This window comes from Bombyx mori, chromosome 8 (assembly GCF_030269925.1).
Source record: "Bombyx mori chromosome 8, ASM3026992v2".
In the NCBI taxonomy this organism is placed as follows: domain Eukaryota; kingdom Metazoa; phylum Arthropoda; class Insecta; order Lepidoptera; family Bombycidae; genus Bombyx; species Bombyx mori.
In genome coordinates this window covers 9,006,108-9,029,096 of record NC_085114.1, presented here as the reverse complement: position 1 = coordinate 9,029,096, position 22,989 = coordinate 9,006,108, and the positions used below count along the sequence as shown (strand labels likewise).

Below are 22,989 nucleotides of genomic sequence, written 5' to 3'. Positions count from 1 at the left end.
AAACCAAAAACTAAAAGAGTTCTCTTGAAAAAGTTTCCGTCGTCTTATAAATAAGATGCACTTATATGCGCTGGACAACTTTCCCACGGCAGGTTTTTTTTAATTATTATTGCTTAGATGGTTGGACGAGCTCACAGCCCACCTGGTGTTAAATGGTTACTGGAGCCCATAGAAATCCACAACGTAAATGCGCCACCCACCTTGAGATATAAGTTCTAAGGTCTCAAGTATAGTTACAACGGCTGCCCCACCCTTCAAACCGAAACGTATTACTGCTTCACGGCAGAAATAGGCAGGGCGGTGGTGGTACCCACCCGCGCGGACTCACAAGAGATCCTACCACCAGTAAAAAAGGTATAAATTTTTCTAAACAAATACGTACCTAACATATCAACATGATCCGAACGGCTTCCACAATGAATGAACGATCGTCTCAACAAAACGGCAAACTTCATAAAGTTAAGTAATTATGTATGTGAAGTCGCTCGGATAGGTGAAACTGCCATTTTACTTACACCGTAAAGAATCATGCGTTTCTGTATGAAGGGTTAACAACATTATTGAGATTTTGAACTAATATTTCAAGGTGACGTCCAGGTGATAGGTTGTGGTATGCACTGGTTTCGTTAACATGGCAGATTGACCTCGAAACCGTTTGCCCAGTGGTTACGGTAAGAAAAAAGAATTCGGCACAAATTACCTACATTTCTTTAATTAAATAATTAATATCCCTGATACGTAACTGTCAAATTCGAGCTTTCTTCGAAAAGCGTTTAAAAATAAGCTTAATCATACGATTCTGTTTAAAAGAGAAGTATATCCAAAAGTCAGTCCAAAAATATTTATCACTCATTCAATATATTTTTTGCTTACAAATTTTTACCATTGTTCATGGTGTGCAAAGATTAAAATCATGGTTCTGACCACGCCCATTGGCAACTGCTCTCTCTGATTGGTAGAAGTAACCCTTTAATGCACGCCGCTTTGTTTAATAATTAGAATTATTATTTGTACGTGAAAATTGAACTCAAAACTACTTAGACTTCTCTATGCAGTATTTTGAAATATATAAGAATTTTTGCATCATGTTAATTTAATGAATTTAAAGAAGCCTCCAAGGTGTAGACATTCTTTACAGAAACAAGTTGTGTATACACAATGTAATTTAGGTTAATTGAAGCAATTGTAGGTTACAAAGTTATTATGTTATGTTATGACAAATACTTTTTTTAGAAGATAATAATATATCTTAATAGATATTTTTTATAAGACATTTATAAAAAAAGTCCCATAAATCTACGAATATAAAAAAGTTTAAAAAATATTTGCCTCTGTCAACTGATTTTCTTCAATATCAATTTACGAGTATTATTATCATTAAAAATTATACGAAATCCTAAGTTTTTCCCAAATTCAGAAGAAAAAATGACAATAACAGACCAATATAGAAAATCGAATATGTACATACATTTTAATATAATCTAAATCTTGAGGTATTAGTGATTATGGTCGAATTTCGATCATTAGGCGAACACTATTTAGTTACAATCTGGCCTATACTTTCAATCTTCGCGAGTCGTTGACATAATAAAAATTTCGTATAGTTTATAGTTTTCGTGGTCACCGAAGTCTAGATGACTATATGCGACCGAAACGCAGAAAATAATATAATGACAAAAAAAAATCGCGAGATAAAACCGTGAAAGTACTTCTTCCAATAATGCGGACCAGATTTTAAATGGTAATAGTAGCTCACAGAAACCACGGCGCAGCGGCCGCCACCCTCCAATTATGAGATCGTTGTCTCAATCCTATTATTTCTGCGACTATTTTATGACAGGATAGTATAGTCTAGTAATAGTAGCATAGTATAGACAGTTTACCCCAATACCCAAACTTAATACAGATGTTATGAATTTCACATTCCACCCGCTGAATATGACCATTGAATATTCATTCCAGCAAGTAGTAAACTAGAATTCAATTCCTAAGATTGCTAGTATGTAATGCAACTTACCTCGCTTGCTTTAAAGTCTTGATCAAAGGGGATTGGACAGGTCTGGTAGGCGCCATTTATTTCTGATAGCTTAAGATTAAAGCAATTTAATCGATGTCTTGGGGTCTGGTGTTATAACCAGATGTGGTCTTATGAATTTATTATTCATTACGTGTTTTGTTTTAATAGCTAAGTTGGAAAGATGAAAGACAAAAAAAACAGCTTACTTGATAAATAGTTAATGGAGCCTATAAGTGCACCATAATGTTTATGTTGCTAGCCAACTTGAATCAAGAATGCGATAGCAAGAACTGTGACGCGAGAGCTTCTGACTTTACCTCTTACGAAATACATGTTCTATTAATTTTGGAACTTCACCAAAAAATTCAAACTTTCAGTTATAATTTATTTATTACCACTATTTTACATTGGCTTCGTTTTATTTCTAGTATGTACATATAACGTCTTACTTCTGCCTGCACTCACTCGATTAGTTAATGCCAGTCTTTGCGTGCATCGCCCAGAATTTGTGAAAGAACTGAAGTGACAAATCTATACTGATATATAAATCTAGTGGTTTTTACGGATGTTCCGTTAGAACTACTGAACCGTGCATCCGACTGAGTTGAAACTTGGCATCCATGTAGAAAATACGTGTACTTAATGGATAGGCTAATATTTATATGAGTGTTGGACTTCCTACACCAGTTGGGGGGGCGTTAATTATGAAAATCTTTGTGGGGGTGAGAAATAATAATGTTAATTTTAAATGCCCAGCGAAGCGGACGGGTACAGTTAGTAGTTAATAAAAGTAATTTAAGTTAATTAATTATTTTACAGGTCAATACTTTTATAATAATATTCACATAGAGTACGGGCCCGAGAAATTACTATTAAATACATTTTAATTATACTTCGATAAATTTTGTTATTAATTTTATGTCTATTTTTATTGTTCACTAATTTAGATAAACATACATAAACTACACAACATCAGAATATAACAACATCGATCCTAACAGTTTCAAGACCATGGTGTGGAAATAAAATCAGCAACTTATTTACAATAATGTTTTTAGGTCTATTCACTTTATTCTGATCCCGTCCTATTGTCAGGACGGGTACCGGCGACGGCGAGCCTGCGGCGCGCATTGTGCGGTACCGTAGGTTTCGTGGAGTCGGAGTGGGGAGCTCGATGGGGTTTAGTCGGTAGTCGGTTTTGCGGGGCGGGTCCTGCGTGGTAGACGCCGGGCAGCGCCTCGCGCGCCCCATCTCAAGGCATAGTCTCCCGGTAGGAATTGGAAGAAGAGGAGGACTTTGGTCTTCCTCTTCTCCCTCTTCTTCTCTAGAGGCGCCGGAGTCCGACATAACCCGGTCTATTATCCCTCTCGACCGGGTATCCGTAAATGGATTCCCCCACTTATATTTCGTTTATAAAACAATGTTCCTAACTTAATAAATAAAATGAAGTAATTCTTTGAATTTGTTGATAAATGTATAATTCGAATGGCAAATGTGCTTCGTGATCGCAACTGCGAAAGCACTTGGAATAGTTGATAATAGTACTGTAGACATAAAAATAAAATAAATACGCGATGACATAAATAAGTTGTGAAATACTATTTGCCAAGGAAGTTCTCACCATTAATCTTTAGTTGCGCAACCATTTACACACAAATTGAACCTTATGAGCTCGACTATTAATCTCAAAGTTGAATGATGGCGGTGGTAACGTTGCGTGTAGCACGCATGCGACCCAAGCACAGAGAAGTGCTTTACTTATCTTATTCATCTGGTATTTCGAAAAAAAAATATCAGTGAAACGGCATAGTATACAAAAACGTTCAACAAAGTTAAAGATAAAATAACTCGCTAACGCAAAAGTCTTTTCAATTATCGAGCAATAATTTCCTTTAAAAGTAAGAATTAAAACACCTTTGATGTAAATATTTTATATTGATATATTAATACGTGAAGCAAAAACTTTGTATCCCTTTTTACGAAAATTGTGCGGACGAAGGAGTATGAAATTTTACACACTTATAGAGAATATAGAGAAGAAGTGCACAATGCTAATATTTTTTTAAAATAATGCATAAAAGATACATTAAATCAATAAAGAAAATATTACACACACTACATACCATGTATTTGACGCACACACGCATGCATACTAATTATTGTCAAACTTTTGTTCTTGACGTCTGTTGTCAAATTGAGAATAGATTAAATATTGTTTGTCTTTGTTAATATTTTTATAGTGTAGTCTTGGTGAAATTTGTGATTATCTAATATATAAAATTCTCGTGTCACAGTTTTCGTTGCCATACTCCTCCGAAACGGCTTGACCGATTTTGATGAATTTTTTTGTGCTTATCCGGTATCTATGAGAATCGGCCAACATCTATTTTTCATCCCCCTAAGTGATTAGGGTTGTCCACCCCTAACATATTTTTTTTATTTGGACATTTTTTTTTGATAATGAGGTATTATGTGGTTGAATGAGGTTTTGTTATTTTTATTATATATTCCCTCATCGTTCACAGCACTACATACCTCTTTCACTCATTTACCATATCCTTACACACTTACAATAAGTTAGTTTTTTTTTCTACACTAGAAATTCCCTAGAAATCTTATATATGGCAAAACAATGTTTGCCGGGTCAGCTAGTAGAAGTATAAAATACAATCATAATATTGTACAAACTTACAATTTCAATTAATTATAGTCGAATTTCGACTACTGCGGGACCACTAGTCGACAGAACTAGGTTACAATTAATTGAGAAAATTATTTCTGTTTGAAGTATCAATGTAGTATCAATCCACGCGGGTAGGTACCACCACCCTGCATATTTCTGCCGTGAAGCAGTAATGCGTTTCGGTTTGAAGGGTAAGGCACCCGTTGTAACTATACTTGAGACCTTAGAACTTAGATCTCAAGATGGGTGGCGCATTTACGGTGTAGATGTCTATGGGCTACAGTAGCCACTTAACACCAGGAGGACTGTGAGCTCGTCCACCCATCAAAGCAATAAAATAAAAAACTTTTGTTCTTGACGTCTGTTGTCAAATTGAAAATAGATTAAATATTGTTTGTCTTTGTTAATATTTTTTATAGTGTAGTCTTGGCGAAATTTGTGATTATAGAAGTATACAATACAATCATAATAGTGTACAAACTTACAATTCCAATTAATTATGTCAAATTTCGACTACTGCGGGACCTCTAGTATAAGTTATTACTGCAATCATAATTTTCAAATTATTAACTACAATGAAACAAATCAAAATTCAACAGAAATCTCATTTTTAACCGGGCCTTCTTAAGGACAATAAAAAATCTAGTCGTGATGGAATATATCTAATTGTTTGTGGGTCTTTCCAACAAAGCCATAGCAATTACCCGATTCAATGAGCGCAAATCGACTCCGCAGACGTTACGGACTTCCCGATACTCGTTATTGACGAAAAATACAATATCTTAACGCCAACGCGATAAATTGGAACTTGGATACTTTTTTTAAATATGTGAAATCTAAAAGATTAACTAAAGTTACAAGTGGATATGTTTTGTATAAGCAAAATGTTCAAACGTCTGAGATTACTTGAGGCTACTAAAACCCACAGAAACCTGAAGACGAGTATTGCTGCCGAAAGGAACACATAAAAACATAAGACTTAGCTGCATTGGACAACAGCAATAATTATTCAAATATGAACAAGTGATTGTTTAGAAATTCACGAAATTATTCGCCCGTATGGTCTAACATGTTATTAAGGGATTAGGGAGTAAAGTGGAAATACAAGAGAAGATAATCAGAACGAACGGGTAGTAAAAAAGTAATAGGTAATACAAACTGCGGTGGTATCTGAATCCCCTGAACGACACTCTTGCATAGTAGTGCCATCCTTAATGAACTCTTTTAAATAGCTTGAAGCGTCTCGTTTTCTGTTATATTTTGACGATAAAACTAGAACCAATAAAGTGGTAATGTCTTTGAAGAACAAACTTTATGTGCCAAATATGCTTTACAGCTATGTTAAGCAACAAGTGTACAGTGTCCAGTTTATTTCGAAAGAAATTCCTGTACATTCCTATTCCCAAAACACCTGATTACGTGCCCGACGTAAATACGTGATCAGACACAAAGGGCCCTGTTGTCGTTGAAACCAGACAGACGCAAGGTAATTTGTTTAGAATATTAACAAAAAAAAAACCTGCAAACGGGCTTGAGGCATATAATAAAAACAGATATGGCCGAGGTGGGTCGGCTCGAGAAATGAATTTAGATTATAGGTTAGCGCCGACAAAGTGCGCGTATGCCGAATCACCTGCCTCTTAAAAACATTGGATCAAAAAAATTGTTCTGTCACGTGAAGACCTTTTGGGTCGCCGTCATCCAGCCAGTATAATGGACGTTTTCGTACAAAAACTTCAACGGTTCTCGAGTTTGGAACCGTTGTTTTTATTCGATCGAAGTATGGGAAAGTTTTCGTTGAGTATTAATGTTTTTGCTGCAGCCGAATTATTCTGACGTGGAGGATATGTCTTACATGTATGTACGTAAATTTTGGGTAAGGTTCGTTTTTTTTTACACAGCGGAAATAACTCAGATTACCGTAAGTAAAAGAAGACCAGAGAGAGTGACATTGATATCTGTGAACTTGTCTATGCCTTTGAAAGCAGTGATAGAGACAGTATACCTAATTCTGACTTAAGTGGTCTGCACTGCTCATAGACCTTAGCGCGTATCGTAGTGCCTAAAACTTACAACATCTACTAACAATACTCAAAATGTGAAATTTAAAGAGGAGTAACAGCAGCTGTATGAAATAATGACATAAGGAAATCCTAAACGTGTCTAGGACGCATTCGTATTTTCTTGACAAACAGACTGTAATAAAAATAAAATGCAAAAAATATAGTAAAATTTTTCGTAATCACTATACTATTAAAACATAGAACAAGTCACCTGCTGTATGGCAGTAACCACGTTGTAATGTTTATGAGTTCCGGTGACCTCTCAAAACCATTTCTGCCACGAATTCGTTCACCCAACTATGTATTAACAATTCCATTATTTGATGAGTTCCTCTGGCAACAAAAACATAATGTGCAATGATGAATTGCGATATCAGCTTAATCGAAAGCTATATCTTTCAAGTGTACATAATACTTGTACTCCAATAATAGTTCAGTTGAAAAACAGACACGCAGGAAGCCTGTCAATAATGGGATCAAGTAAAATAATGCTACAATGCAGTGTAGCGAGAAGTGGCATTGCGTACGTACCAACGAGCAGTAACAATAAAAGCTTTCGAGATTAGTAAATTTTAATTGCATACAAGTCGAGATTGTTCCTGGCCTTAAGGGCGAATACAGATCGTTCGTAAGCCGCGCGAGTTTATTTTTATTACTTAAAATAGACATCGTTGTCATGGTAACCGTATTAAAAATGCGCACTTTTCGTTCTGATTAATACGTCGGTAGTAGATATTGGATTCGATATATTTTTTTGGTGCATTTTGGATTGAATTCCCCCCCGCAAAATCTGTTTTTAGTGCGCTTCTATATCACATACGGATTGTGAAAAATTTGAAGACTTTGAGACGAAAAATTTCGGAGGTCTCGTGATGAGTTAGTATTTTTTTTTTTTTTTTATTTTTTTTTATTTTTTTTTTTTTTATGATTGAAAGTTTACTGGTGGCCCGAAGGCCTTTCCAGTTTCACCAGGACAGGTGGGCGAGCAAAGGCTCAGCCAAGAGGGGTGGGATTTGCTAACAACTGCCCGAGCGCCTCCGAAGGAGACCTAACAACTCAAGAGCAATTGTTTCGCGAATGAATCTACTACCGGATCGGAATCGCGACCCGCTGAGAAGATCCGGCGAGAAACTCAGCGGGCTGATGCATGGGTTAGGTTGCACGTCGACCTCTTTGTCGAGTTCGACGAGTACGGTTACCGGGGTCCCTAAGCCTGCCCCTAGTATTAGAGCTGAAGGCATCTAATGCAAAGGTTATTGGATCTGATGGATCCGTAAGGACGTGTCTAGGGCGTCGACGGTGACTGGCTCCTGCATGATCAGGATTCGGGGAGTAGTCAGCGGCGGCAACGATAAGGCGATTATCATGACGCATAGCCTTATCGAAGTATCGTTCCGACGCTGACTTCATGTATTTCCGAATTGATTCGAGGCCCAGGTCGTCGTGTAGGTCAACGTTCCTCACGAACCACGGAGCCCCGACAGCTAACCTGCAAAAGCGGGATTGTAGGGATTGGAGGGTGTCTATGTGTGTGCGGGCCGCGTGAGCGAACACCACACTCGCGTAAGTCATGACGGGCCTTATGCAAGTTTTGTAAAGTGTCACCTTGTTCCGAAGGGACATTTTACTCCGCTTACAGATCATGGGGTAGAGTCTACCGAGAATAAACGCGGCACGGTCACGGACTGATTTTATATGCGGGCGGAATGTCATCGATGCATCCAGGGTAACGCCCAGGTACTTGACCTTCCTGGCCCAGGGTATGGGTTGTCTAAAGAGAGTAATCGGGGGTGTGAGATTCCTCCTCCTAATCCGGGAGGAAATCCGTGTGGAGCTTCCCCTCTGAAATAGCACCGCAGTACTTTTCGCTGGGTTGATGTCTATGCGCCATTTTCGGAACCACTGTCCTAGGGCTAGGGCTGCGCTCTGAAGCTTCTTCGCGATTAGGGACTTATTTCTACTAGAATAGTAAACAGTCGTGTCGTCGGCGAATAAAGCTAAATGGGTCGGCGGCGACCGGGGAATATCGTTGACGAATAAGCTAAATAGGAGGGGTGAGAGGACAGAGCCTTGCGGGACTCCAGCTGTGAGAGGTCGTGGGGAGGAGCGGGTTCCCTCGACTCGATATCGAAAAGAGCGGTTCGACAAGAAGTCCCGTATGATGAGCACGAGACTATCCGGCACGCCCATGTTGAATAGTTTGAAAATCAAACCATTGTGCCAGACTTTGTCGAACGCTTTTGCGACGTCGAAGAAGAGAGCTCCCGTGTATAACGGTTTTGGTCGATTAAGCCCCACAAGAATGTGCTCCGTGAGGCGGTGCACCTGTTGAACGCATGAGTGATTTGTACGGAATCCGAATTGTTCATCGATAAGAACGCCTTTGGATGAGACGAAGTCTCTGAGGCGTTTGTAGAGCAGACGCTCATACAGTTTGCCTAGAGACATGAGGAGGCTAATCGGGCGGTAGCTCGTCGGATCATTTTTTGGTTTACCGGGTTTATGTATGCCGATAACGTCCGCTTCTTTCCACACCGCGGGAAAGATACAGTTCGCCATAGCGGCATTGAAAATAGATGCCAACATCACGATGAGTTGGACGGGTAGAAGTTTAATAACGCGGTTAGATATACCGTCGGAACCGGGAGCCTTGCGAGGACGTAGGTCTTTGATCAAGTCTTTAACTTCTATCGGGGTGACGGGTGGTAACGCATCCGATGGTGGCAAGGAGGCTCTGCGTTCTACCTCACTGTCTACTAATTCTACATGAACAGGGTCCACGGATTGAGTGCTGGGCGTGCACTGGGTTTGCAATGTATCGGCCAGCAGCTCTGCTTTTTCGTCATCATCGAACGCCGCGAGTCGGCCTGAGGGGCCTACGAGGGGGGGCATAGTTACTACCGTATCCGATTTGAGAGTACGAGCTAAGCAGTAGTAAGCCCTTTGGGAGGGCGCGAGTCCTTCTAAGAAATCAGACCACCTGGCATCTCGGACTTCGGCGATGCGAGACTTTACGTCGCGTTGTAGGGCACGCATTCGAATACGATTTTCCGCGGTAGGATACCTGTCGTAGGCGCGTATCGAGGCGTTCTTAGCTCTAAGAAGTTCCCTAATATCGTCGGACAATTATGAGTTAGTAGTACCACACTTTAATGTATGTAGAATAATCCTAAAATACAGTCACTTAAAATTTAAATAAGAAAAGTTGCTTGACAATTTCTTGGCAATCTCTTTGCATAAAAGAATATTTATGATCTTAAGTAAAATTTTAATCATTTAGCTGACTTTTTTTTTTCCTTGAATCTTTGAGATTTATAAATAATTACCAAAAGAAACAAAAAAAAATGTACTTGATAGGAATCCAATCGTCACGTTTTCCTTCTTTTTGGTTCCCTCGATGAAAGATTTATTTCTTAAGGGTACCACGAATTTGAAGGGAAAGAGTTCAACTTCCGAGAAGACAATCTGGTATTGCCGACGTTACAAGCTACAATCTCAAATGAGACAATCTATGAATTGACCGATTCAAAATTCTAAGCACTGTCTTTTGGTAAAACGTAGTGGAAGGGATCACAGTCGCGGTAACAATATCAGTCGGAATGCGCCCTAAATTGTTGTAGGGGGCATTCGCGTTTGTACGGTGAAATGACGGTATTAATAATGATACCCCGAGGCGAACGAGAATGTGATTGATGCGTAACTATTAATATTGAATGTTACCTGTTATTGAAATTGAAGACGTTCATCACGCTACGTATGTATACGCCGTAGCTGCGTAACTATGGAGAAAACTTGATTTATTTAGTCAAAACAATGCTTTATTAGTTTTTGCGCTGACGGTACTAACAATTTTATGGAGTTTTCGATTTCTTAGCGTTGCTGCTAGTGATATGATCATAATCAAAACTGAGTACAAAAATAGGTGCAGATCTGTCTACTCTTATTCGAGTTAATTTTATGGTATTGCGATGACTCTCTACCACAGTTTTATAGGTATCAGATATTTCTTGCAATACGACATCAAATGTTTTTTTAAAAACAAACTAGTCAAAATGATTTCGAATTTAGTTCAGTTTCAACAAAAACAGTAACTAAATTCATTTATTTTTCTATTTTAACAACACCAAAGAAAGTGAGTGAATCGAGCTAATGCTTTGAAACCGCCTTCAAGTCCCTGGGACGGAAAAGGCATGTCCACATTAAGTGACCGAGTTGAAGTGGATCGGCGCTGCACCAGAACCGGTTATACAAGGATAGCTCTCAGCATGAATACTATAGGGTTGCCACGTAAAATTTAAAGATCGATTAAAATAATTTTAGGTTAAGCTTAAGATTCATTTTGTCCTTAGAAATCAGTCCTCTGATGGAATTAGTCTCCTAACTTGGTTCCTTTTGAATTTAACCGTCGCTTATAAAGGTTTCGTTAATGTAAACGTTATATTCTTATCCAAATAGTAGTACTCGGCTTTATCTTTCTTGCTTTTTAATTGATAAATATCAGTCATATATCAATACTCCTCCAGAAAAGTAGATTGCATTGATCCAACGAAGGCGGAATCTGGAAGACTGGGTATTATAAGAAAATTGTGTTATGTAATATCTCGAAGTTTCCACCGACGAATACTAGTATATTTTAATTCACAATCAAACTGTCTATTTAGTAGACTAGTTTACGTAAAAAAATTCTAAAATATTTTTGTGATTTGCGCTTCATATCTGAACGAACAAAGCAGTTTTAGATTAGATATGGAAAAACGGTTATTCGATTTAGCGCATTCTATCGTTTTCACTTGTCATAGGGACTACCAAAAGATTTTCATAGTAACAATCTAGTTACATTTAAAACCTTCAAAGCATATCTGAGTTACGTAGCGCTTTTTGTTATCCTAACTATTGTGAATTATTTATAGATATTTATAATTATAATTAATAATTTGCCGATAGCCCTGTCAGAGGGCTTATTAACCTGCTATAGTTACGGTGGGACGGACCCGTGACTAAACACGGGCCCACGTTCAAGTCTTATGATGTTTTGAATTATTTCTTGTTCGCGCCGCTCTATGATCGAACATTTTTCTTCGGGTGTAAGAATTTATAATTAAATTTAACGCACGGCTTACACGGACGCCGCGTAATGCGATTGTAATTGAATGTTATTAATGTTCCTGATTCGCCGCTGTAAATTCCAGTTTACTTATTGGGATATATGGTTTGTCGGGGTCATGGACCACCCAGGGATTAGCAGTGGCTTAGCTCATCGAGATCAAAACGCGAATAATTGAGACATAAGATTGAAGTCCTATTGTATTGTAGAGCGGCAGTCCTACTTTTCCAACTGGAACGCAAGTCTGCTTCAAGGCAGAAACAGCTAAAATGGGCCAAACAGTAAAACAGGAACTAATGCGTCCTAGCAGTCACTTACAATAGTTGGATATCATAATATTACATCAAGCGTAAGTAAGTAAAGAAAATAAGGCATCGAATTTCGTATGTATATAAAAAAAAAACACTACTCACTACTAACATCTGTGACAGCTGATAAGAAAGTTAAGAGCTTGTTCGTTTGTTAAGGAGTCTTATCTATCGACAGCAAAAGTAGATTAAATTCTTTGACATTCATTAGTTTCATAAAATAACACTTCCGTCTGTTAAAAGAAGACTGCGAATAAAAGCTCGTTAAAAGCACTCGTTAGACCTGAAATAAGTTTAGAACGTTAAAAAAAACAACTCCAGGAAGTAAAGCTTTTTTATTCGTTAGAAACTCAACAGGGCTGCTTTTTGGGCCGAATTAATTTTTAAATTTCACTTTATTTACATAAAACAAATCAGTAGCAGCCCGGAGGGACCGGCGAGAAGCAATCTCGACTCGAGATCTGAATTCTTGTACGTTTGAGGTTGAAAGGTCAATGTTTGTTTATATGATTGTGCGCCTATTAGACACTCGATCCTAACTGTGCTACGTCACTATAACGGACGTTTTGAGCCCGTTAGGTTTTTGTCGGGCTCCGAAGACAAAAACTAATATTGTGGCAACACAACAAGGGACGGTCTAATGAAAAGGTGATGTGAGAACGTCTGTGCGATCCCATTGTTGCAATATAATAAAAAAAAAGGTCGAATAACAGATGCTTGTGAAATGGCCTATGAAGTGTATAGAACATGTGCGGTGTGATTTTAAAAGACCTTTGATTTTCACTCCGTAAATTTGGGAACTATTTTTTTATAAAGTATCCTAATGTAAAACACAATACAGTTAGAAAATAATAATAGAAGTGTACTGTAAATATTTATGTAGGCAGTGATTAGGCTGTGGCATTTTTTTTTCCTACCTAATCGTTGTAGCCTTAAGCCTTGTTCGGACTAGGCGAGTATTTTAGTCGAGTACCGAGTAATTTAGTAGCTAAATGTGCCTGAACACCAAAAATGTAGTCGAGTAGGTTAGTAAATAATTTAGTCATGTCAATCCATTTTGTTCTATTTTTTCGGGCGAGTAGTTTAGCCACTAAATTACTCGGTACTCGACTAGTATACTCGCCTAGTCCGAACAAGGCTTAAGAGGCTATTCCAACTTCACGCGGACCCGTACGTGAGCTCACGTGCTCAACCTGACAGAATTGCTAACACTAGCCCTAGCATGAGCAGTGCTTCGCTGAATCACTACCGGATCGGAGCCTATTGCTGACGTCCACAAAGGTGTCCCTTTTTTACCACTAAAGCCGTATACTCTCATCTGACTACAAAGGCAGTTTTAAAAAAAAATCTATTTAATAAATAGGTACTTTACACATATTCGCGAATCATGTAATAAAAATAATAATAAAATCAAACCCACCAAAATTATAATTAACAAAATGACTGATGATAAGATGCCTTGTGGGTCCGCAGATGTAGTTACCATTGCCCCAGCTATTCCTACTGCGAAGCAGTAATGCATTCCGGTTTGAAGGCTAAGACAGCCGTTGTACTAAAGAATTGAGAGCTAGAACTCATGTTTTAAGGTGGGTGGTGGCATTTACGTTATTGAAGACTATTAGGTCCGATAACTAAAGAAATTATTCATTAAATACCGTTATACAGTAATTACAGATAAGCTTAATCAATATAATAAGTGAGTCTGTTTACAATCTGAGGTGAATTCATAAGAAAGCCTGGCCTGACTTTGAAACGTTTGTGTATTGTCTTTTGCTTTTCACTCATAAGAAATTTGTTTGGAACAAATTGCACTATTTCGCAAACCTTGTCAAAATGTGATCAATCGATTTTGTTCAATAGTCGTTTGACAGTGGATACTTTTCTTATTAGTTACAGATCCGTCTTTAGGAATAGAAAGACGAATGAAACAAAATCAAGCTTAGCACGGCTGTGAACTGCTAAAGTATAATGTGCATTTTGAAGGCTTACACAGCACTCTTGGGAAGAATGAAAAGTTTTGAAATCGCCCGGATAACTCGTTCGAATTTTGCTTATCCGCAATTTGAAATAAAAAATGGGTTACATAATAATATGTTCGATAAGTTGGAAAAAAAATTAAGAGGCACTTTCAAATTTTTTTTTTTTAGATGTATACTTATTTATGCTGTTACATTCCAAATTTGAATATTTTTGGCTAACCAGAAGTACAAGCCCATCAATGTACCTCAACCTATTCTTAGTCTTACATAAATAACCGTTTGATCAATCGGCCACAGAGTTCATCGTTCAATAAACTATAACATATAATTAGCATTTATGCAACTTCCTTGTAATAAATCTAATCGTTTTATAGCCCTAATAAATAATTGTAATAATTTTCTTCGCAATATCGTTTGAATGACACAAATTAATTTTGCAATAATTATTCGTAGAAGTTTTTTTTCATCTTATATTGCGTAGATGAGTGAACGAGCAAAACTCATCTGGTATTAAGTGGCTAATAGAGGAGATCTAAATCTCACATATATTTGATTCTCTTTTCAAACGCACATCAAAACTTCCTTTTGTCTTTTAGATAAGTATATAGCATCATTCGTAATGAAAGCACATTGGAACGTTTAGTGGTTCAAGGAAGAGTAGACGGTCAACGCTCTCGCGGCCGATCATCCACAAGGTGGACAGACTTGGTTAAGTTATCTACGAAGTGTTCCTTTACTGAGTGTACACGTACCGCCACAAATAGAGAGAGAGAGATGGAGAAGCCTCTCAAAAGCCGCAACCAAACATTAAGGCATACGTAACCACGACCACTCTGTCAGGAGTGTACGACTGAGAAGAAGAAAAATATAGCAGTAGCTTGAGGGGCTATTCTTGCTTCATTATTACTGGTGTCCAGCTGAAGGGGTTCAGCCCGAGCTTCATAAATTATCCTACACTTAAAAGGATTGCCCAATTGGAAGGATTGAGTTCTCACCGGATCTTCGCAGTGGGTCGCTAGGGCCAGTGTTAGAAACACTCCGGTTTGAGCCCCGTGAGCTCACCTACACGTTAGGGCGAAGCTGAAATAGCCTCTCAGGGCTACCAGCATAGGGAGAAAAAAATTTAAAAAGATCTAAGAAGAAGAAGTAGGTTATTTTCTTGTTAGAAATGACATGTATACAATCGGCAGTAAGTTGACATACGAATAATTTAGAAGTTTCAAAGTCTGAAAAGCCCAGCTCGCTGCAGTTAAATCCCACAGACTGAGCCAACTGACCTAAATTCTTAAACAGAATTCAATAAAAGCCATTTCGATAGTCCACTGAATGTAAATAGAGATCGTAAATGCAGCTCGGCGGTCTGTTTTAGAATTTAATAAAGCCCAATCCAAAACAATCACATTATGTTCACCCTAATATACGTTATATATTATTATGTATCTTCTACTATTGTTCGACCTACAATATTGTCTCTATATAATATTGATTAAGAAAAATACAAATTGACCTAGAACACAAAAAATATATATTAAAGATTTACATATAAAAATGATTACCATAACTTTGAGAATCGTATGCAGCATAAAGCATTTTTTTCTTTATAAATTAATCAATATCCATGTTAACTGTACAAAGCTGAATCAAAACTATTTTTACGATTATCGATCTTCCGCGACCATCAAAATTGTAAAGTATTTTAAGCATCTTCTTCTTCTTCTTATCAGCCCATAGACGTCCACTGCTGGACATAGGCCTCCCCCAAGCCTCGCCACAAAGACCGGTCCTGCGCTGCCTGCATCCAGCGGATCCCCGCGATCCTCAATAGTAATCTATATATTTAAAAATGAATTGCTGTTCGTTAGTCTCGCTAAAACTCGAGAACGGCTCGACCGATTTGGCTAATTTTGGTCTTGAATTATTTGTGGAAGTCCAGAGAAGGTTTAAAAGGTAGATTGAAAATGCTCGGAATTAAATAAATAAAAAAATCCCTTAGATGTGTCCATGTGTCCCCCGTCGGACGGATTCCTTTTGTTTGTTATAAGTTTATTTTATACAAAAGTTTAGGTGTTTTATTTATAGATTGAGGTACTACGAAGTGTGCCGGTTCAGCTAGTAATATATATATAATCATATATAATAATTACAATGACAAAAGAAAACGCGAGATTAGAGCGAAGTAGTTTTGATTTTTTCTGTTAGTCGCGCAAAATTAAGACAATGAGCAGAAATTGTTAATTTTTTTTAAATAATTGCAGCTATTGCTACTCTACCGCATATGCCGTTTCTATTCATGGTTGGCAATCGATGCTGGCCTACGTTTTCTCATAAGAAGAATGCATTTAAATTATTAAAAATATATATAATGATAGTGATAATGATCTCGTTCTCGCATTTAAATTTACCTAAATTTAAAAGAAAGGTGGTTGCAAAATTAGACATAACAATACTGTTCTGTATAGTAACTATATTAGATGTAACAATGTATTTTTGTAACATATACTAGTTTTTACATACATTTTGATTACATAATATTTAAGCCTATAAATAATATATATTATTTATAGGCTTAAATATCGCCATAATGGCAAAGCCCGTAATATTTCTTCCCTTGTCTACATTACTTCTGCAAAAATAACAAAATAGTATCCGTAGATCGCCACGACTCGATAATACGGCATGGAACGAGGCACTTAGGGTGTGCTGTACCTTTGCAAATACCATTTATAAAAAACAACTGTAAACCGTAGCCGTAAGATTCAATTTTGCGGCTATTAAAAGATATCAGCATGTACTGTGTGTATTGTGATTTGTGGTGAAGATACGCACGCAAATGATCCTCTCGGCTGCAACAAGGACAACTAAAATAAAATCGCACATTATTTTGTAATGATAAGGAATATCCGCGTTTTGCGTCTTTAGTTATTATGATAAACAATTATATTACACTAAAATTTGGTTGGCAATTACTATTGCATGGACTGGTAAACGAGCTCACGGTTCATCTGGTGTTAATTCGTTACCAGATCCCACAGACCAACGTGAAAGCTGCCACTCACTTTGAAGCTTTGAATTTACGCAATCAATCATTTTGCGGATCTGATCATTATTACAAAATGTTATTCCTCATACGTAGAAAGTACTACATGTTAGATTAGAAGAATTGGTTGACTTGCAGGATTTGAACACCGGCAAAGTCGCATAGCTCGATATACTTACAATAAGGATATATTTATTTAGGCCACGACGACTGATCTTAGTTTTTGATGATGAAATCTACCGTTATTATAACAGTCAAATCCTTGTTAATACAAGTTAACATTTTGTATTCACAAAGCTAAACATAGTAAAACAATAACTAAGCGAAAGATTTAATTCAATACATGCTCAAATTCGAATTTTCCTAACCACATATACCTACTAAATATCAAAACGATTATCTTCATGCATATAAATTATTGTAAACAAATAAATTGCACTATGTATTCAAGAGAGTAAATTATTCTCATACGCAAACGCGAATAAACACATCAAGTCTGCTGCGGAGTACGCTTCATTGCCATGTCAATTTCCGATGAAAGGATATTAAATATTTATAAGGTTGCGACACAAATCGATGTAAGATTTTCGCATTCAGTCTGGCTGTGACTGGACGTGCCGGTACCTATAATCGCGTCACGTACCCATATTAGACAGGAATTCAATGAATTTTAATGCCTCTAGAGGGATGGCCTAACCGAGACAGCTATTGAACCGGCAAAGGCATCAGTGAGGTCTATTTTTGCCTTGTTAGTCCTTGTTTGGCTTGAGCGTTTTTCATACGAAGATTGTCGAGAGATCTTATGCGAGTGGTAAATTACAGTACTCAAAGTCAAAGTTAACTCAGTAATTAAGCTAAAAAAAAACAATAAAAGACAAGAGCATTTTCAAGACTTCTAATAAAAAATTTAAATGATTTTATAGACTGAATCATTGATACTGTGTAGAACTGAAATCAAGAAGGTTGCATGGTTTTTAATTGTTTTTCAGAAATCGAAAGGAGCTCTGTCGGAATGACGAAGAATTCTTTGAAGTATCTCACCTACAATCTGAACATTGGAGAGTTATTATACCTAGTACACACCTTCGGGGAATGAGTTCAAAGATCGTAATTCAGAATCGGTAGCGTTTTCTGAGAACGTTTTATGGGTGTTCCGCCGACTACAGTATGATTTTAACGAGATAAATTTAAATGGTTCAGTAAATTATAAGTTATTTATTGTGTTGTTACTTTTATAAAATAAGATTTGTAATTTTGGGGAGCTTACGGCAAAGGGAGGGGAGTGATGTGGCGGGTAGCCATCATACAACGCAAGATAATTGACAGATGCCTGAATCTCGCTTACGACATTTTCAAGATAAAGCGCATATATACAAATTCCGAACAACAACATTCGGACCGTCGGTCTACCGAGCGGGTGACATTTGCTCGGTCAATTATCTTGCGTTGTATGATGGCTACCCGCCACATCACTCCCCTCCGAGACCGGAGGTCGTGTCATTTTAGTTATTGTTGCCCGTGCTGAGATTAGCTTGCAAGTGCCAGTGCTGCTCGAAGTTTGCGGTGAGTCGAAACTGAGCTTGAATGCTGCGTGATTGTCGCCAGTGCTGCTCGAAGTCTGCGGTGAGTCGAGACTGAGCTTGAATGCTGCGCGATGAGGCAGTGTAGGTGCGTGCCGTAGGGCCAGGAAGCGCGGTGAGTCGGCTGCGATGGTCCTGTTGAGGCTGCGATGCTGGCTTGCTGTGGGACGACTGTCGATGACTTGCTTTTATCTGCGAGAATGCGGGGATTGTGGTAGCCGAAGTTCTTGATGCGCTGATGATGAATCAGAAGGTTGCGTGTTCATATCACGTCGGGGTCACCAGTTTGGGGAGCTTACGGCAAAGGGAAGATCTTCCACCGAGCGGGTGACATTTGCTCGGTAGACCGACGGTCCGAATGTTGTTGTTCGGAATTTGTATATATGCGCTTTATCTTGAAAATGTCGTAAGCGAGATTCAGGCATCTGTCAATTATCTTGCGTTGTATGATGGCTACCCGCCACATAATGTTTGGGTCACATTAAACATACGGGTTGGCTAGTAAATTGTAATAGAAAATTACTGCCATATTAAGCAAAAAAGCGTCTAAAACACTTTTTACTGCGTATACTGGTAAACGAACTCTCGGCCCAACTGATGGTTATAGGTTACCGAAGCAAATAAATAAATAAATATTTACTAACAATCACACCACGTTAACTGGTCCCGTGATATCATAGAATAGATATCACCACGTGATTACCGCCACCCACATAGATACTTTACGTCCACTTCTCAGTTTTTTAGAAATTACGTATATTATTATAAATGCCGATATTACACGATGTTATTCTTTCGTTGTGGAAGTAAGTCGTGAACATGTATTGTACGTATTTCTTTTGATATATTGGTACCTGCCTGTGGGATTTGAACACCGGTCCCATCGCTCCATACGAGTACACCAGGTGTCTTATCCTTTAGGCCACGACGTTAGACCTTTAGACGACGACTGCGACTTGGTTACTGCTGCCCGTAGGTACCGGCAGTGTTAGGGGAATCGATAAATCACTACTATAAAATTGTTCTTAAGCTTCGTTTCAAGCAAAAAAATGTCGTAGCGCTCAATAGTAAGCTTCAAAATTAACTGGTGAGTAGGTGCAAAAACGATTAAAAGGCGATTAAACAATGTCTTGGCTTATAAATAAGCCTCCATTATCAAAAGAAAAAGAAATGTCTTAGCAGAGGACACCTATTTTTAGTGACATATTATCCTGAATGTGACCCACTGTTCAGGTCCAGTTAACGCTTCTTTCGTGTTATAGGGTTGTCAAGTGGTTTTTTAAGATAAAAGCTAGCCAAAAAGAAAGACGATGGTACATAAATTGTTCGGCGACATATATTCAAATGTCTATTCTCAAATTAGACAAAATGCTCTTTTGATCTAATTGCATTGGCAAAAAGCATTTGTGACCTGTTTAATTTAATGAACACCGAATTGTAACCGAATTTATTTGTAAAATAGGTGATTTTAGTTGTTTTTATTCGCACAGTATTATTTTATCTTGTTGTATTGACACTGAGGGTTGACATGTTTGGTACCTACTCATTACAACCAAGACTTTGATCTCATTTCTCAAGATGGGTTGCTGTATTTTCGTTGTGATGTCTATGTAATTCTGGAACTATCGCGAACGAGCAGGTAATTCTTTTTTACCCTAAATTATTTCTGTATTAAATATAATGTTATCTTCTTCTTCAGTTTGCGGAGAATTCTTAGCTATACTTATAGATAGCAACTTGGCTGTAGTGGAATTGCTTCGTCTATTATGACCATCAGGAGGTCTATATGATTGTCTGTCTATAAAGGCAATAAAAAATTAAAATATGACTCGTAGGTCGTAGGCAACCCTACCCCTCTTTATTCTCGCACGTATATGTGTATGTGTGCATAAAAGTAAATTATCGCTATGTATGTGTGATGCGGTCACGTCGAGAACAAAATACATTGCAATTTTATGAATGTTAAATTACTCAAGGATTAATCATTGCTCATTGTTCTTTAATGATATGTATATAAAAATAAATTGAAATTTTCAACAGACAATAGCAAGTTTGACGGAATATGGCCATGTCAAAGGCATCAATGATAATAAGAAAATAGTTAACTTAAAATAATATAAAATGCCTTATCTTATATAAATTATTAGTGTGTTGTAAATTTGTAAAAGTACAAGACGAAAACGGAACTAGAAAATCGCGGTAAAACAATTCGCAATCATATTTTTTATCGTAGCGTTTATTCGAGATTGTTCCCACACACAGAGCAACTACGCTTTTGGCGATGTGAAACGCTTAAAATTTCGAACGCGGCGCGAGTTTTAATTTGTGATCAATTATGCGAGAGCACTCTTATTTATTCGTTGTTTTATTTTATTTGGCTGCTCGCTTCGGCCGTGGGTGGTCCGGTCACGATATTCGACGCTTAATAAGTTCCACTTATTGTGCCTTATAGCCAAGAAAGGTTTAAATTTAAACTGTTTTATTGTTAATTCTCCTTTTATAATATATTTGTGACAATATTTATTACACGAAGTAAGCTTTGTTCGAGGTTTGAGGTTAGTGATGATACAATCTTGTACTTTGTAATAGATTTATTTAGTTATTATATTTAATCTTCTATCTTCTATATATATAAAAATGAATTGCTGTTCGTTAGTCTCGCTAAAACTCGAGAACGGCTCTACTGATTTGGCTAATTTTGGTCTTGAATTATTCGTGGATGTCCAGAGAAGGTTTAAAAGGTTAGATAAATATGAAAATGTGCGGAATTAAATAAAAATAACAATTTTGCTTTTCCTTTGATGTGTCCCCCGTCGGACGGATTCCTTTTGTTTGTTTTAAGTTTATTTTATACATTATCGATTGACGCACTACGAAGTCTGCCGAGTCAGCTAGTGTATAATAATTATGTATTCGTTTTTGGTACACACAGCATGTTAAAATTTCCTTTACTCATATTTATAAAACTAATTGCGGTATGTAGTGGAAGTCTGTATACTTCATTTAACAAATACGATCCTACGAGTATAAGTAAATTTGATTTGAAAAAAATCCATAACAAAAAAACATTGTAAATGCCAAATTAATTACAACGCACAACATTTTCTCTCAGTTGAATTTTAGTCCTGTGTTGTTGAGTTAATTTAATTTTCTCGGTACGAAGATCCTTTAATGTTTTTCCGAAGCCTAATTGGTAACGTTATACAAAATAATATGTATATCCGAACAAATTACATCAGAAGTAAATTGTAATTTTCCGAAAAATGTTTTTCTTTTAGAACATGAATCAAAGTGAAATAATGTGATGAGAAACCGCTTCGAGCTTTAAAAGCGTAATTGAGAATTTCGTTGACTGTCATACCGGTTTATGAACTCGATTTTTATTTTGTGAGATTGATAACCTTATAGATTATTAGTGGCAACCATATTAACTCTAACATTGAAAACTCTTAATTGAAAACTCTAACGATATATATCTATGCATATAAATAAAATTAGAGTATCTGTTTGTAATATTGAAATAACCGCTTTTTACTACATACATATGAATATATATACGGTACATACACCAAAATAACATTTTTTACAATTTTTGTCTGACTGTCTGTTTGTTTGTTCCGGCTAATCTCTGAAGCGGCTGGACCGATTTTGACGAGACTTTCACTGATAAGTAGCTGATGATATAAGGAGTACCGTAGAAGACTTTTTTAGACTAGCTTCGCCCCACGGCGTCATCCGCGGTTCGACAATAACCGCGGATAACATCACGGGACTCAGCTAGTATAATAATAAATAATTTATATGTAAAATTAGAGGGGCAAGAAGACATGGATGGAGTGTATGAATAACGATATGAGATAGAGAGAGAGAAGAGTGAGTGTTGAGATGACGGCTGATAGAAGAGAACGGAATCGAAAAATTCGCTGCGCCGACCTCACCTACTGGGATAAGATGGAGACAAGAAGAGTAAAATTAGGATCGTGGGGCATAAAATAAAATTATTCCATTGTTGCACTCTTATTGTTCTGTTCACAAATTTTCTTTATTATATTAATTAAAAATTATCTCGACAAATTTTTTACGCTTTGCTCATTCAATGATCTTCACCATCTTGCTTTTTCTCTGTCATTCTCTTTTCCATTTCTTACCAGTTTCTCTCACTCACATCTTGACGCTTCGGTCCTCACTCTTTTCATACGTTCCGTTTTTACAGATTCT

General features: G+C 37.3%; 1 protein-coding gene across 11 annotated transcripts in view; it reads left to right on the top strand.

Moving 5' to 3' along the window:
- The window catches only part of LOC101737699 (uncharacterized), a 123,947-nt gene that overhangs the window by 39,297 nt on the left and 61,661 nt on the right, over positions 1–22,989 (top strand). For 5 of the 11 annotated variants that reach the window (XR_002431474.3, XR_001140079.4, XM_062669731.1 and 2 more), the window contains exon 1: positions 21,124–21,326. The exons of the other annotated variants lie outside the window; for them this stretch is intronic. The gene's annotated coding sequence lies outside the window, so the exon portion shown is untranslated. Of the gene's footprint in view, positions 1–21,123; positions 21,327–22,989 lie in introns of those variants that run through there. 11 annotated transcript variants of the gene reach the window in all.